Source organism: Hypanus sabinus, chromosome 8, assembly GCF_030144855.1.
Source record: "Hypanus sabinus isolate sHypSab1 chromosome 8, sHypSab1.hap1, whole genome shotgun sequence".
Classification (NCBI taxonomy): Eukaryota; Metazoa; Chordata; class Chondrichthyes; order Myliobatiformes; family Dasyatidae; genus Hypanus; species Hypanus sabinus.
In genome coordinates this window covers 28,885,356-28,897,553 of record NC_082713.1, presented here as the reverse complement: position 1 = coordinate 28,897,553, position 12,198 = coordinate 28,885,356, and the positions used below count along the sequence as shown (strand labels likewise).

General features: G+C 41.5%; 1 protein-coding gene across 4 annotated transcripts in view; it reads right to left on the bottom strand.

The window, feature by feature from the left end:
* LOC132398005 (serine/threonine-protein kinase PAK 3) overlaps positions 1-12,198 on the bottom strand; it is a 235,378-nt gene that overhangs the window by 133,785 nt on the left and 89,395 nt on the right. The window contains exon 1 of one of the 4 annotated variants that reach the window (XM_059976882.1): positions 4,495-4,727. The exons of 2 other annotated variants lie outside the window; for them this stretch is intronic. The gene's annotated coding sequence lies outside the window, so the exon portion shown is untranslated. Of the gene's footprint in view, positions 1-4,494; positions 4,728-12,198 lie in introns of those variants that run through there. One more of the 4 variants, XM_059976886.1, reaches the window with a different exon arrangement.

The window sequence follows — 12,198 nt, the reverse complement described above, 5'->3', positions numbered from 1 at the left end:
CCCTAAAAGACTACATACATTTACCATATTTATGACCCTTATGATTTTACACACCTCAGTAAGGTCACCACACAGTTTCCTGCACGTGAAAGAATGAAGTCCTAGCCTGCCTAAATACTCTCCCTATAACTCAGGCCCTCAAGTACTGATAACATTTTTGTAAATATTTTTTGCATTCATTCCAGTTTAATTATGTCTATCCCATTACAGGGCAACCAGAACTGTACACAGTTCTCCAGGTGTGGCCTCATCAACACCTTGGACAATTGCAACAGACTGTTCCAATGCCTACGAATCCTCAATCCTCTTTCCCCACCCCCCTTTTCACCCATATGTTTTAAAGCCTTGTTTTAAATAAATTCAACAACAAGGCACAGGAGTACAGTCTGACATTTTTTTTAAATTAACCGATGAAATTACTCCTCACCCCAGTGAGGAGGTTGTCATCCCAACCTGTGACCCTGTGGCCTCCAATTCTAGATTCCTCCAAAGAATATAATAATCCAGTGAACACAAGGAAATCTGTAGATGCTGGAAATTCAAACCACACACACAAAATGCTGGTGGAACACAGTAGGCCAGGCAGCATCTGTAGGAAGAAGCGCTGTCAACGTTTCGGGCCGAGACCCTTCGTCAGGACTAACCGAAAGGAAAGATAGTAAGAGATTTGAAAGTAGGAGGGGGAGGGGGAAATGCGAAATGATAGGAGAAGACCGGAGGGGGAGAGGTGAAGCTAAGAGCTGGAAAGGTGATTGGTGAAAGTGATACAGAGCTGGAGAAGGGAAAGGATCATGGGACGGGAGGCCTCAGGAGAAAGAAAGAAGGGGGGGAGAGCACCAGAGGGAGATGGAGATCAGGCAAACAACTAAATATGTCAGGGATGGGGTAAGAAGGGGAGGAGGGGCATTAACGGAAGTTGGAGAAGTCAATGTTCATGCCATCAGGTTGGAGGCTACCCAGACAGAATATAAGGTGTTGTTCCTCCAACCTGAGTTTGGATTCATTTTGACAGTAGAGGAGGCCATGGATAGACATATCAGAATGGGAATGGGACGTGGAATTAAAATGTGTGGCCACTGGGAGATCCTGCTTTCTCTGACGGACAAAGTGTAGGTGCTCAGCAAAACGGTCCAGTGAGATAGCTTGTTTAAAAGGCAGTAAATGAGGTGAAATCATGGAAAAAGAGCCATTATTCATTTTGAATTAACATATTTGTCTTCCCCCCCTCCCCCCACCCTGTGATAACATTCTGATTATACAGGGTGGGAGGCATGCTTGCCTTTTTCAGTCAAGACACTGCGTTCAAAAATCAGGAATTATACTTTACAAAGACTCTGGTTAGACTGCATCTAAGGATGTAGAGGTTGGACAAACTAGTGCCGTTTCTTCTTGGGAGACACAGGGTGAGTGAGACCTAACAGAAGCTTGTAAAAATTATGAGGTGTAGATAGGTAGCCAGCACCTTTTATAATCCCACAGCCAAAATGTCTAATACTAGAGGGCATGGACTTAAGGTGAGAGGGAGCAAGTTCACAGGGTAGCATTACCTTTAAAGAATCACACTGAGAATAGTCGGCACTTGAAATGCACTGCAGGGGGTGGGGATGAAGGCAGACACAACAGAAGTGTTCAGAAGATGCAGGAATATGCAGAGGTTGCAGGATAAGGACTAAGTGGGATTAGGTGCCACCAGCCAATTAGTTCAGCACAATTTAGTGAAAATGAAGAGCAACACACAAAATGCTCTGGTCAGGTAGCGTCTATGGAAATGAATGAACAGGCAATGCTTCAACTTGAGACCCTCCTTCAGGACTGGAAAGGGGGAAAGACACCAGAATAAAAGGGTGGTGGGAGGGGAAGGAAGACCGGCTAGAAGGTGACGGGTGGAGCCAGGTGGGTGGGAAAGACCACGGGCTGGAGAAGGAGGAATATGATAGACGAGGAGAGTGGACTTTGGCAGAAAGGAGGGGCACCAGGGGGAGGTGATAGGCACGTGAAGAGAATAAGCAATAGATCACAGTAGGGAATAGAAGAGGGAATGGGAAAGGAAAAACATTTAATGGAAAGAGAAATCTATGTTTGTGCCGTCAGGTTGGAAGCTACCTAGACAGAACACGAGGTGATGCTCCTCCACCCTGAGAGTGGCCTCATGGGAAAAAAAAGAGGTTATGGACCGAAATGTCAGAATGGGACTGGTGTGAAAGCCTTGTTTCTGTGCTGTGTTATAAGAACAGGAAGACAGTAGAAAGAAGGCAACACACACAAAATGCTGGAGGAAATCAACTGGCCAGGCAGCACCTATGGGAAAGAGTAGAGTCAATGTTTCGGGCCAAGACACTTCAGCAGGACTGGAGACAAAAAGATGAGTAGAGTTACCTTTTAACTCTACTCCTCATCTTTTCTTCCTACAGTTCTGCTGAATGGTCTCAGTCCGAAACGTTGACTGTACTCTTTTCCATAGACGCTGCCTGGCCTCCTGAGTTCCTCCAGCATTTTGTGTGTGTTGCTTGGATTTCCAGCATCAGAGGATTTTCTCTTGTTTGAGAAAGAAGGCAGTGATGGGAACATAAATAAGAACAGTGACAAGTAAAAATGCCCCCAACGTTTAATGGCTTAGGGAAAACCCACAGCCAAGGATGGAACTCATTCTTATGAATGGGAGACACATTCAACTGTGGTTGTAGCAAGGACAATCTGTTTAAATATCCTCATCATATGGATCTGCGGATGGGCAGATGGGGCAAAAAAAATCAACTGTAGTTCCTTTTCGAGATTGCCGGCTGCCAAGAATGTGCCCATGTGAAAACCTGGGCTGTAAGAGGGACGTGCTTGCCAGCAAGCACTCGCACATGAATACAGAAACATTCCCTCTCCTTTCTCTCTCTCTCACGCACACACAGACACACCTCCACACATGTGAACACTGGCACTTGGCCAAGATACCAGACGGCTCTTCCACCTACTAAACCATACCCCAGAGAAGGGAACATGTCAAGACAGAAAAGGAATTTCAATTAGTTAAATAAATAAAGAGGAATACAACAAAAAATAAAGAAAGAGGACATCAGTCTTGTTCTGTATTTGAATGAAGTTCCAGATTATTCTACAAATATGGGATTGGCATTGAAAAGAAATTACATTTCCCCTTGGCTATTGCATTGCATCTCTGGTCCTACACAGCTTTGGCTTCACATTAATTCTGTTCTCAAGCTACTTTCACTCAACTGCTAAAATGGTTTCAGAGTCTCACATTCAAATCATCTGCTTAAAGTATCCCCTTTGAGGGCTTTTTTTTTGGGAGTCTTTATTGGAGTTGCCTCAGGATGTTTAATTTTTTAAAAGCTTGCTAAGTATGCTTCCTCTGATGAACTCCTCTGCCCACTCACTTAAGGTCAACATCAATGCACTCCCGTCCAACATCAATGCACTCTGCTTCAGAATTCAAATCTATGCCACACTGGGAAGATACTGCAGCAGGATTAGGGTAGTGGCTCTGCTTGCCTCATGTCAATAGACAATTGCAGCTGGCTTTTACACATTAAAAGGAAGTTTTTATTTGTTGGAGGAAGAGGAGGGGAACAAGCTTCACTATCATGCTAATCCACCCAACGATCCCCCTATTGCAGCTGACAATACACTGTACTGTAGTTTAGCACCCATCTGGGCTGTCAACCTGATGTCCAGCTCATGTTCTTCTGTGCAGATGGCAAGCTCTTGCGAGAAAGAACGATCACGTCATTCAGCAACTCATTTTCCACGAGACAACAGCAACCATTTGCCTTTCCCCTATGTATTTAAATAGCACAGCGGGATTATTAATGAAGGAATTGAGTGATGGGGAGAAAAAGGAAGCAGAGAGAACAGCAGCCACTCAGACACTAAAAAGGTATTCAAACAGTTAAAGAGGATACATGTCTAATGCATCCACATGGCAACGACAAAAGCGTAAATCGGAATGAAAAGACTATCTGTCGGCAATAACAGCATTTGTTAATGCTGTCGTCTATTCATTTGTTTAATTAACTGCTCAAAATTGTACTGTGATGATCAAAACATAAATGCTAGAACACCAATAGCACAAAACACACCCAACACAATCAGACTTCAGTGTGTACACAGAAGACACAACTGGCGTGTTTGTGGGGGAGAGTGGAGGGTGGGGGGAAGGGAGGGTGCAGGATTTCAAAGCATGAATTTTTAAAATGTTGATTCCACTGTTATAATGAGAAGCCAGCTCACTCGAAGACTTGACTGCATTTTATTCCTTATCAACTGTAACACACACACAAAAAAAATCTAACTGATTAAATCCAAAAGCAGAAGTGAAAAGAACTAGTTTTTCTACATGTCATATGTCAACTCATTATTAATGCTGTTTAGGGATGGGCTGACTGTGAGGCCTGTGCATATCTACTTCCATAACAACCCACTCCAAGTGATTTTAACAATCCAAAAGCAGATATCATACTGAGGGAAAGCAAAAGGTAATGTTACCTGTAAATGGTGGGCATGTCATCCTTGCCATTTTAAACCTCTTCCACCTCCACTGCATAACAAGTTCTTCTTTTTAAAAACGCCAGGAAAACACACTCACACACAAGCTCGCCCCGCAGCTTTCCTTCTATGTCCCCCTCACACCAGTTTCTGACCCTGGTCTTGTCAAGAGAAACCTTTAACACTCCACTGCTGCCTGATCTCCTCCAGGCAACGTTGTCATTTATTGATCCCAACCGATTGGCTGAAGCAAATCTGATAATGTCAATGGCGTTAATTTTAATATGATGTCATTCCCCCTTGTGCACCTGTGATTGGCTAACTGGCTGAGCAGCTGCTTTGAGCTGAAGGACAGTTGCTTGCCTGAGGTATAAAGCTTTCAATGCAGTTCTGAATCATTGGTGGTTGCTGTGGAAACATTGCTACTTACTCTCCTTGTTACCCAAGCATTTTACAGTTGGGTTTACAACTGACTTGGCTTCAAAATATGCAATATAACTTGAATACAATGAATAGGAAACAAAATAATATAGAATGCACAATTTAAATAGACCCACAGTGTATAAAGTTTTTCATACCTTACAATTATATAGGAAACATATTAAACCGAACATGTTAAGCATGGTTTCATACTAAAACACAACAGATAGTAGTATTTGGGAGGTAATAATCATCTTTATCAATACTCTCGGCCACATTAGTTTGACCATTTGTACAGAAAGTACTGACAAATGATGGGATGGCTGTAGGTATCAGGTGCCATCCGTTGGCCATTATACATGTCTCAGCCTACATTCTGAATACTTATCAAATCAAGCCTGCTTTTCTTGAATATCCACCCATGTACGTTACTAAGGAGAAAGGACAGATGTTACTCAGTAGTAACAAAAGCCCTGCTTCCATTTTCACTTCTCCAGTTGTGACAATTCAATTAAAACTATACTCACCATCACTTTGAGATCAACTAATTCTGCAGTTAAAATCTCTAGGCTGTCATTCTCCAGGTCCTCTGGTTTCCTCCCACAGACTAAAAACATACTGAGTAGGTTCACTGCTCATTGGGGTCAGGGGTAGCTGGGGCGATGTGGCTCCAGGGGCCGGAAGGGCCTACCTTTCACCATATCACTAAATAAATAAATAAAACCTAGCATCCTGTTTCTAGCGCCAAGACAAGATGGCGCCGTATTTATTTGTTGATGGAATCATTTTCATTCACCATTTAAAAAAAGAAACCACAAAACCATGTGGCAGGTCCAACAACATGACATTAAATATTAAATAAATAAAATATTAAAAACTCCTTCAAAATACACACGGCTATAGAATACAATGCAACATCTTGGCAGAAAGATAACTGCAGAAAAACTTCAAAATATTTACAATGGACTACACTGACAGCATTACTTATTGGCAACAATAATGACTGACTGATGCTTGGTTTCTGTTTTGTAGTAACCCAACTCATTTTATGATATTGGATCGAACAACCACAGAACATTAGAAAAACTGGCCATTTGGCCCAGCAAAGCTTGTCAAATTCTTATTCACATACTGCGTTCAAATAACTATTGAGTTTAGATTTGAACGTCTCCAAAGAACCACTCAACTAGGTAATTTGTTACATTTCTCAACAACTTGCTGTGTAAAGAAATATTTCCTGATGTTATTCTGAAATCTCCACCTATGTCCCCGTGTCCTTGCTGGCGGATTATTTTGAAGTAGCACCTTACTTATACTCTTAATGATTTTGAACACTTCTATCATGTCTCCTCTCATTCTACATCTATTAAGGCCAAAAAGATTTAATTCTTTTAACCTTTCAAGTTGCAGTTGCGACCTTTGAGGACTGTGGATGTAATTTCCCACACAAAATTAAAGAATCTTTCGAATTCTTAATCTGTTTTTTTTTTCTTCCTCTCCACGCCTTGTGGCGCTTTGACCAGCAACCTTAGTATTTGACCTTTTTTTAAAAAAATGAGGCCAAGTGGCTAGCTTGACGCTCAACACAGCACGGGTGGAAAGTATGCAAGGAGCCAGCCGGATTCGAACCCAGGACCACTCGCCTTGAAGTCTGGTGCAGATTCCACCAAAGCACCGGCCAGCATTAATCTCAGATGCTTGCAAATAATTTGTCAGAGTTCTTTCACAGCTAATGTAGGCACATTTTGGGTTTAAAGATAGGGAACTTGGTGGGCAGTCATTTAAACAGGAATAAAAGTCTTTCACTTTACAAAGACACACTATCTGCATACAAGAATGCACTTAACCATGCCTGAGAGTGATAGACGAGGAGAGGGCATGGTTTGCTGTCCTGCAGCACCCCTTGGCCATGATTTTATTAAAAGGTACAACAGCTTCAGAGTGATGAAAGGTTCTTCCTTCTGTTACCCACAATCAGATCCCAAAATTACAAATTTTATATTCAATCCAATGCAGTTACCTAGCCCTGCAATATTTGGACAGAACTACATTCCATGGCCTTCAGACTTGAGTCTAAGGAAGAGGAAACAACTCCTACCCGTTTTGGAGGAGATGAATCCACTTGAATCACAATAATAAGTCTCAATAATACCATATTTTTATTTAGTAATGTAAATTTGATTTAACATTTCTGACAGTTAGCAACATTCTCATTCTCTGAAGCTCTCAATGTCATACATGATAGGTGTCAAATAATTGTAAACTCACTGAAGATCTCACTGGCACTTCCCTGCACGTACTAAAGTAATCATCAGAGCTCGTTCCATTCGAAAAGAACAAGTAGGTTGATGGGGCTTCTAAGCTCCAGTAGCAATATGTTTGCTGCCAAGTTGGTGCACACTTCAACAGAGATTATGTCTGTCATTGTGGTTAAGAAGCTGCCTCAAAACGACGATTACTATTAATCATTTCTTGTTGACTAAACAGTAGCTGTACCTTAGCTGATCTGGACTTTGGGTGGAGATGGGCAACAATTGACTCAATGGACAACTGCATAGACTGGGTGAATATATGGGGACAATTTAGTAACTGAATAGTCAATCAGTTCAAAAGAATACCATGCTTACTCAATGGGAGATTGCATCATCTGTCTAGTCACTGGCGCACAAGCTGAGAAACTATTTCTGCCAAACAAGTTGCAAAAATCCTTTAAAACACAATGAAATCACCAGCAAATTAATGGTCCCTCACCAATACTCTTCAACTAACAGGCTGCCCACATAAAATTCATTTTTCAACGCCCATTATCAGGTTATCCCCATAAGCTCTGACAGCAGCCCACTGGCACAGCTAACAGCTGCTGCCTCTTGGCTAGCGACCCAGGGTCAGTCCTAACCTTAATAACTGTCTGGATTGGGGAGCATGCCTTATGAAAACAGGTTAAGCGAACTCAGCCTCTTCTCCTTGGAGCGACGGAGGATGAGAGGTGACCTGATAGAGGTGTATAAGATGATGAGAGGCATTGATCGTGTGGATAGTCAGAGGCTTTTTCCCCAGAGCTGAAATGGTTGCAACAAGAGGACAGAGGTTTAAGGTGCTGGGGAGTAGGTACAGAGGAGATGTCAGGGGTAAGTTTTTTTTTTACTCAGAGAGTGGTGAGTGCATGGAATGGCTGCCGGCAACTGTGCTGGAGGCGAATACGATAGGGTCTTTTAAGAGACTCTTGGATAGGCACGTGGAGCTGAGAAAAATAGAGGGCTGTAGGTAAACCTAGTAATTCCCAAGGTAGGGACATGTTCGGCACAACTTTGTGAGCTGAAGGACCTGTATTGTGCTGTGGGTTTTCTATGTTTCTATGCGTAGCTTGTATGTTCTCCCTGTGACCATGTGGGTTTCATGGTGCTCCTGTTTCTTCTGAGATTTCAAAAAAAAAGGTGCATTTTGTTAACTGCTCATTGTAACTTGTCTCTGTCATCTTGATAAAATCTAGTGAAGGGTTGGAGAATTGATGCAAGGACAAGGAGAGTAGGTTACAGGAAAAATACCTGGGAAGAATGCAATAGCTCTGTAAACTAGTAATCACCTGGTTGCATTGTAAGGAAATGTGTAAATGAATACCCCTGATTACCCCTCTAGATTTGATACCATACCATTATAGAATTACACATATATCCATTGGGAGGAAAAATACCAATGGGTAATGGAAACAGAACATGCTCAAAAACTCCACAAATTAAACATAATCTGTGCAAAAAGGAACAGCTATTAACATTTCATTGAATGTATGCATGATAAATAACTCCATCTGAGTTAATATGGTATCTCTATAACCTTGTGTCAGAATTGGGAAAGGTAGGGAAGCAAGTTGGTTTTCAGTGGAAGAAAAGGTTGGAGAGATGAGTAGAACAAAGGGAATGCCAGTGATAGGATGAATTGAAAGGGCTTAATGGCAATTGCAGTTACCAACAAAATTAGTTCTTGGTCTGTGAAATTTATCATTAAAGGTAAAATGGTGGGACCTGCCTAGTAGGCCAGACTTAAGTAAAGCATTAAAAACTGAGCCAAATTGATAGGAAAACATAAAATGGAAAATGTCTGGGTAAAAAATAAGAAGATGAGGCAGCATCTGTGGATGAAGCTAGAAGACAATGGACCATTATAAGAGTTGAAAAAGGAAAGAAACAACTCAGTTTAATTAGCAGCACTGTGGAACAAAGGCAATTGATTTGAAAAAATGAAGGCACATGGTAAGTGGGATCAAGTAAGCTGTTATGACTGTGTAATGTATTGCTGGCGTGATTCTGGCAAAGTGCAACATGCCAGGTTAGGCTACATGGATAAGAAAAGGTGGGGGGGGGGGTGGGCAGGCAGAAATTGCTCTTGTACGTGAATAAGGAGAAAAAGTCTCTTACTAAAAGATGGAGGATTCAATTATCAGGTCTAGCAGACAACAATGTGCTAAGATGGAAGATCAGGTGCTGTTCCTGTTGGGCCTCGGTGTCTCAGTGCAGGAGACCACAAAAAGAGATCAGAGTGTAAGTGCCATTGCATCTCTTGATCTGAAGTGACTTTCATTATCAACTATGAATACAAATTTCAATCTACTGCATTAAAATATTCATATTTACATTAAAGGGGAGATAAAGAATACTTCGTCCTTCACAACAAGAAATATCTAACTAGTTTCTCAACTCTAACTGATCCCAAACCAATCTTTTTTAACATTTGCTGTTTCATTCTTCTAAAAATTACCTTTTCAAGAACAGCCAATTTCCACACCCAACCATCATTACAATCACCTCTGATCCTTAAACATCTCCCCAGTCCCAATCTTAGTTAGGCAAAGATTCTCTTCGTCAAAGTCTTAGACCTTCTCCATAAAATTCCTCATTCTCTCCTCCAATTACCCCAAATTTCTTCTGCCAATCCCCAAATATAGCCCAATTTTTATACCCTACTTAAGCATAGAAACATAGAAAATCTGCACCATAACACAGGCCCTTCTGACCACAATGCTGTGGCGAACATGTACTTTCTTCAGAAATTACCTAGGGTTACCCGTAGCCCACTATTTTTCTCAGCTCCATGTACATGTCCAGGAGGCTCTTAAAAGACCCTATCGTATCTGCCTCCACCACCATCGCTGGCTGCCCATTCCACGCAATTACCACTACCTGTGTCTAAAAAAAAAATCTCCTCTGTATCTACTTCCAAGCACCTTAAAACTGTGTCCTCTCGTGTTAGCCATTTCAGACCTGGGAAAAAGCCTCTGACTATCCACACTATCAATGCCTCTTATCATCATATACACCTCTAATCCTCCGTCGCTCCAAGAAGAAAAGCCCGAGTTCACTCAACCTGTTTTCATAAGGCATGTTCCTCAATCCTGGCAACATCCTTGTAAATCTCCTCTACACCCTTTCTATGGCTTCCACATCCTCTCTGCAGTGAGGCAACCAGAACTGAGCACAGTACTCCAAGTGGCGTCTGATCAGGGTCCTATATAGCTGCAACATTAGCTCTCGGCTCAATTCCATGATAGATGAAAAGTAAGGTGAAAATAAATCCAAAGGATTTCTACAGTTATATTAATAGCAAAAGGATAGGGAGGAATAAAATTAGTCCCTTAGAGAATCAGAGTGGACAGCTATGTGTGGAGCGAAAAGAGATGTGGGAGATTTTGAACAATTTCTTTTCTTTGATATTCACTAAGGAGAAGGATATTAAATTGTGTAAGAAACAAGTAGGGAAGTTATAGAAACTATGACAATTAAAGAGGAGAAAGTACTGGCACTTTTAAGGAATATAAAAGTGGATAAATCTCCGGGTCCTGACAGGATATTCCCTAGGCCCTTGAGGGAAGTTAGTGTAGAAATAGCAGCGGCTCTGACAGAAATATTTCAAATGTCATTAGAAACTGGGATGGCGCCAGAGGATTGGCATATTAATCATGTTGTTCCATTGTTTAAAAAGGGTTCTAAGAGTAAACCTAGCAATTATAGGCCTGTCAGTTTGATGTCAGTGGTGGGTAAATTAATGTGAAGCATTCTTTGAGATGGTATATATAATTACCTGGATAGAGATTAGGGATAGCCAACATGGATTTGTGTGTGGAAGGTCATGTTTGACAAATCTTATTGAATTTTTTGAAGAGGTTACGAGGAAAGTTGACGAAGGTAAAGCAGTGGATGTTGTCCATATGGATTTCAGTAAGGCCTTTTGACAAGGTTCTGCACATAAGGTTAGTTAGGAAGGTTCAATCGTTAGGTATTAATATTGAAGTAGTAAAATGGATTCAACAGTGATTAGATGGGAGATACCAAAGAGTAGTGGTGGATAACTGTTTGTCAGGTTGGAGGCCGGTGACTAGTGGTGTGCCTCAGGGATCTGTACTGGGTCCAATGTTGTTTGTTATATACATTAATGATCTGGATGATGGCGTGGTAAATTGGATTAGTAAGTATGCAGATGATACTAAGATAGGTAGCGTTGTGAATAATGAAGTAGATTGCAGAGAGATTTAGGCCAGTTAGAAGAGTGGGCTGAGCGATGGCAGATGGAGTTTAATCCTGATAAGTGTGAGGTGCTACACTTTGGCAAGAATGATCAAAATATGACATACATGGTAAATGGTAGGGCATTGAAGAATGCAGTAGAACAGAGTGATCTAGGGATAATGGTGCATAGTTCCCTGAAGGTAGAATCTCATGTGGATAAGGTGGTGAAGAAAACTTTTGGTATGCTGGCCTTTATAAATCAGAGCACTGAGTATAGGAGTGGGAATGTAATGTTAAAATTGCACAAGGCATTAGTAACTCCAAATTTGGAGTATTGTGTACAGTTCTGGTCACCGAATTATAGGAAAGATGTCAACAAAATAGAGACAGTACAGAGAAGATTTACTAGAATATTACCTGGGTTTCAGCACCTAAGTTACAGAGAAAGGTTGAACAAGTTAGATCTCTATTCTTTGGAGCATAGAAAGTTGAGGGCGGAACTTGATAGAGGTATTTAAAATTATGAGGGGGATAGATAGAGTTGACGTGGATAGGCTTTTTCCATTGAGTAGGGGAGGTTCAAACAAGAGGACATGAGTTGAGAGTTAAGGGGCAAAAGTTTAGGGGTAACACGAGGGGGAACTTCTTTACTCAGAGAGTGGTAGCTGTGTGGAATGAGCTTCCAGTAGAAGTGGTAGAGGCAGGTTTGATATTGTCATTTAAAGTAAAATTGGATAGGATTATGGACAGGAAAGGAATGGAGGGTTTATAGGCTGAGTGCAGGTCG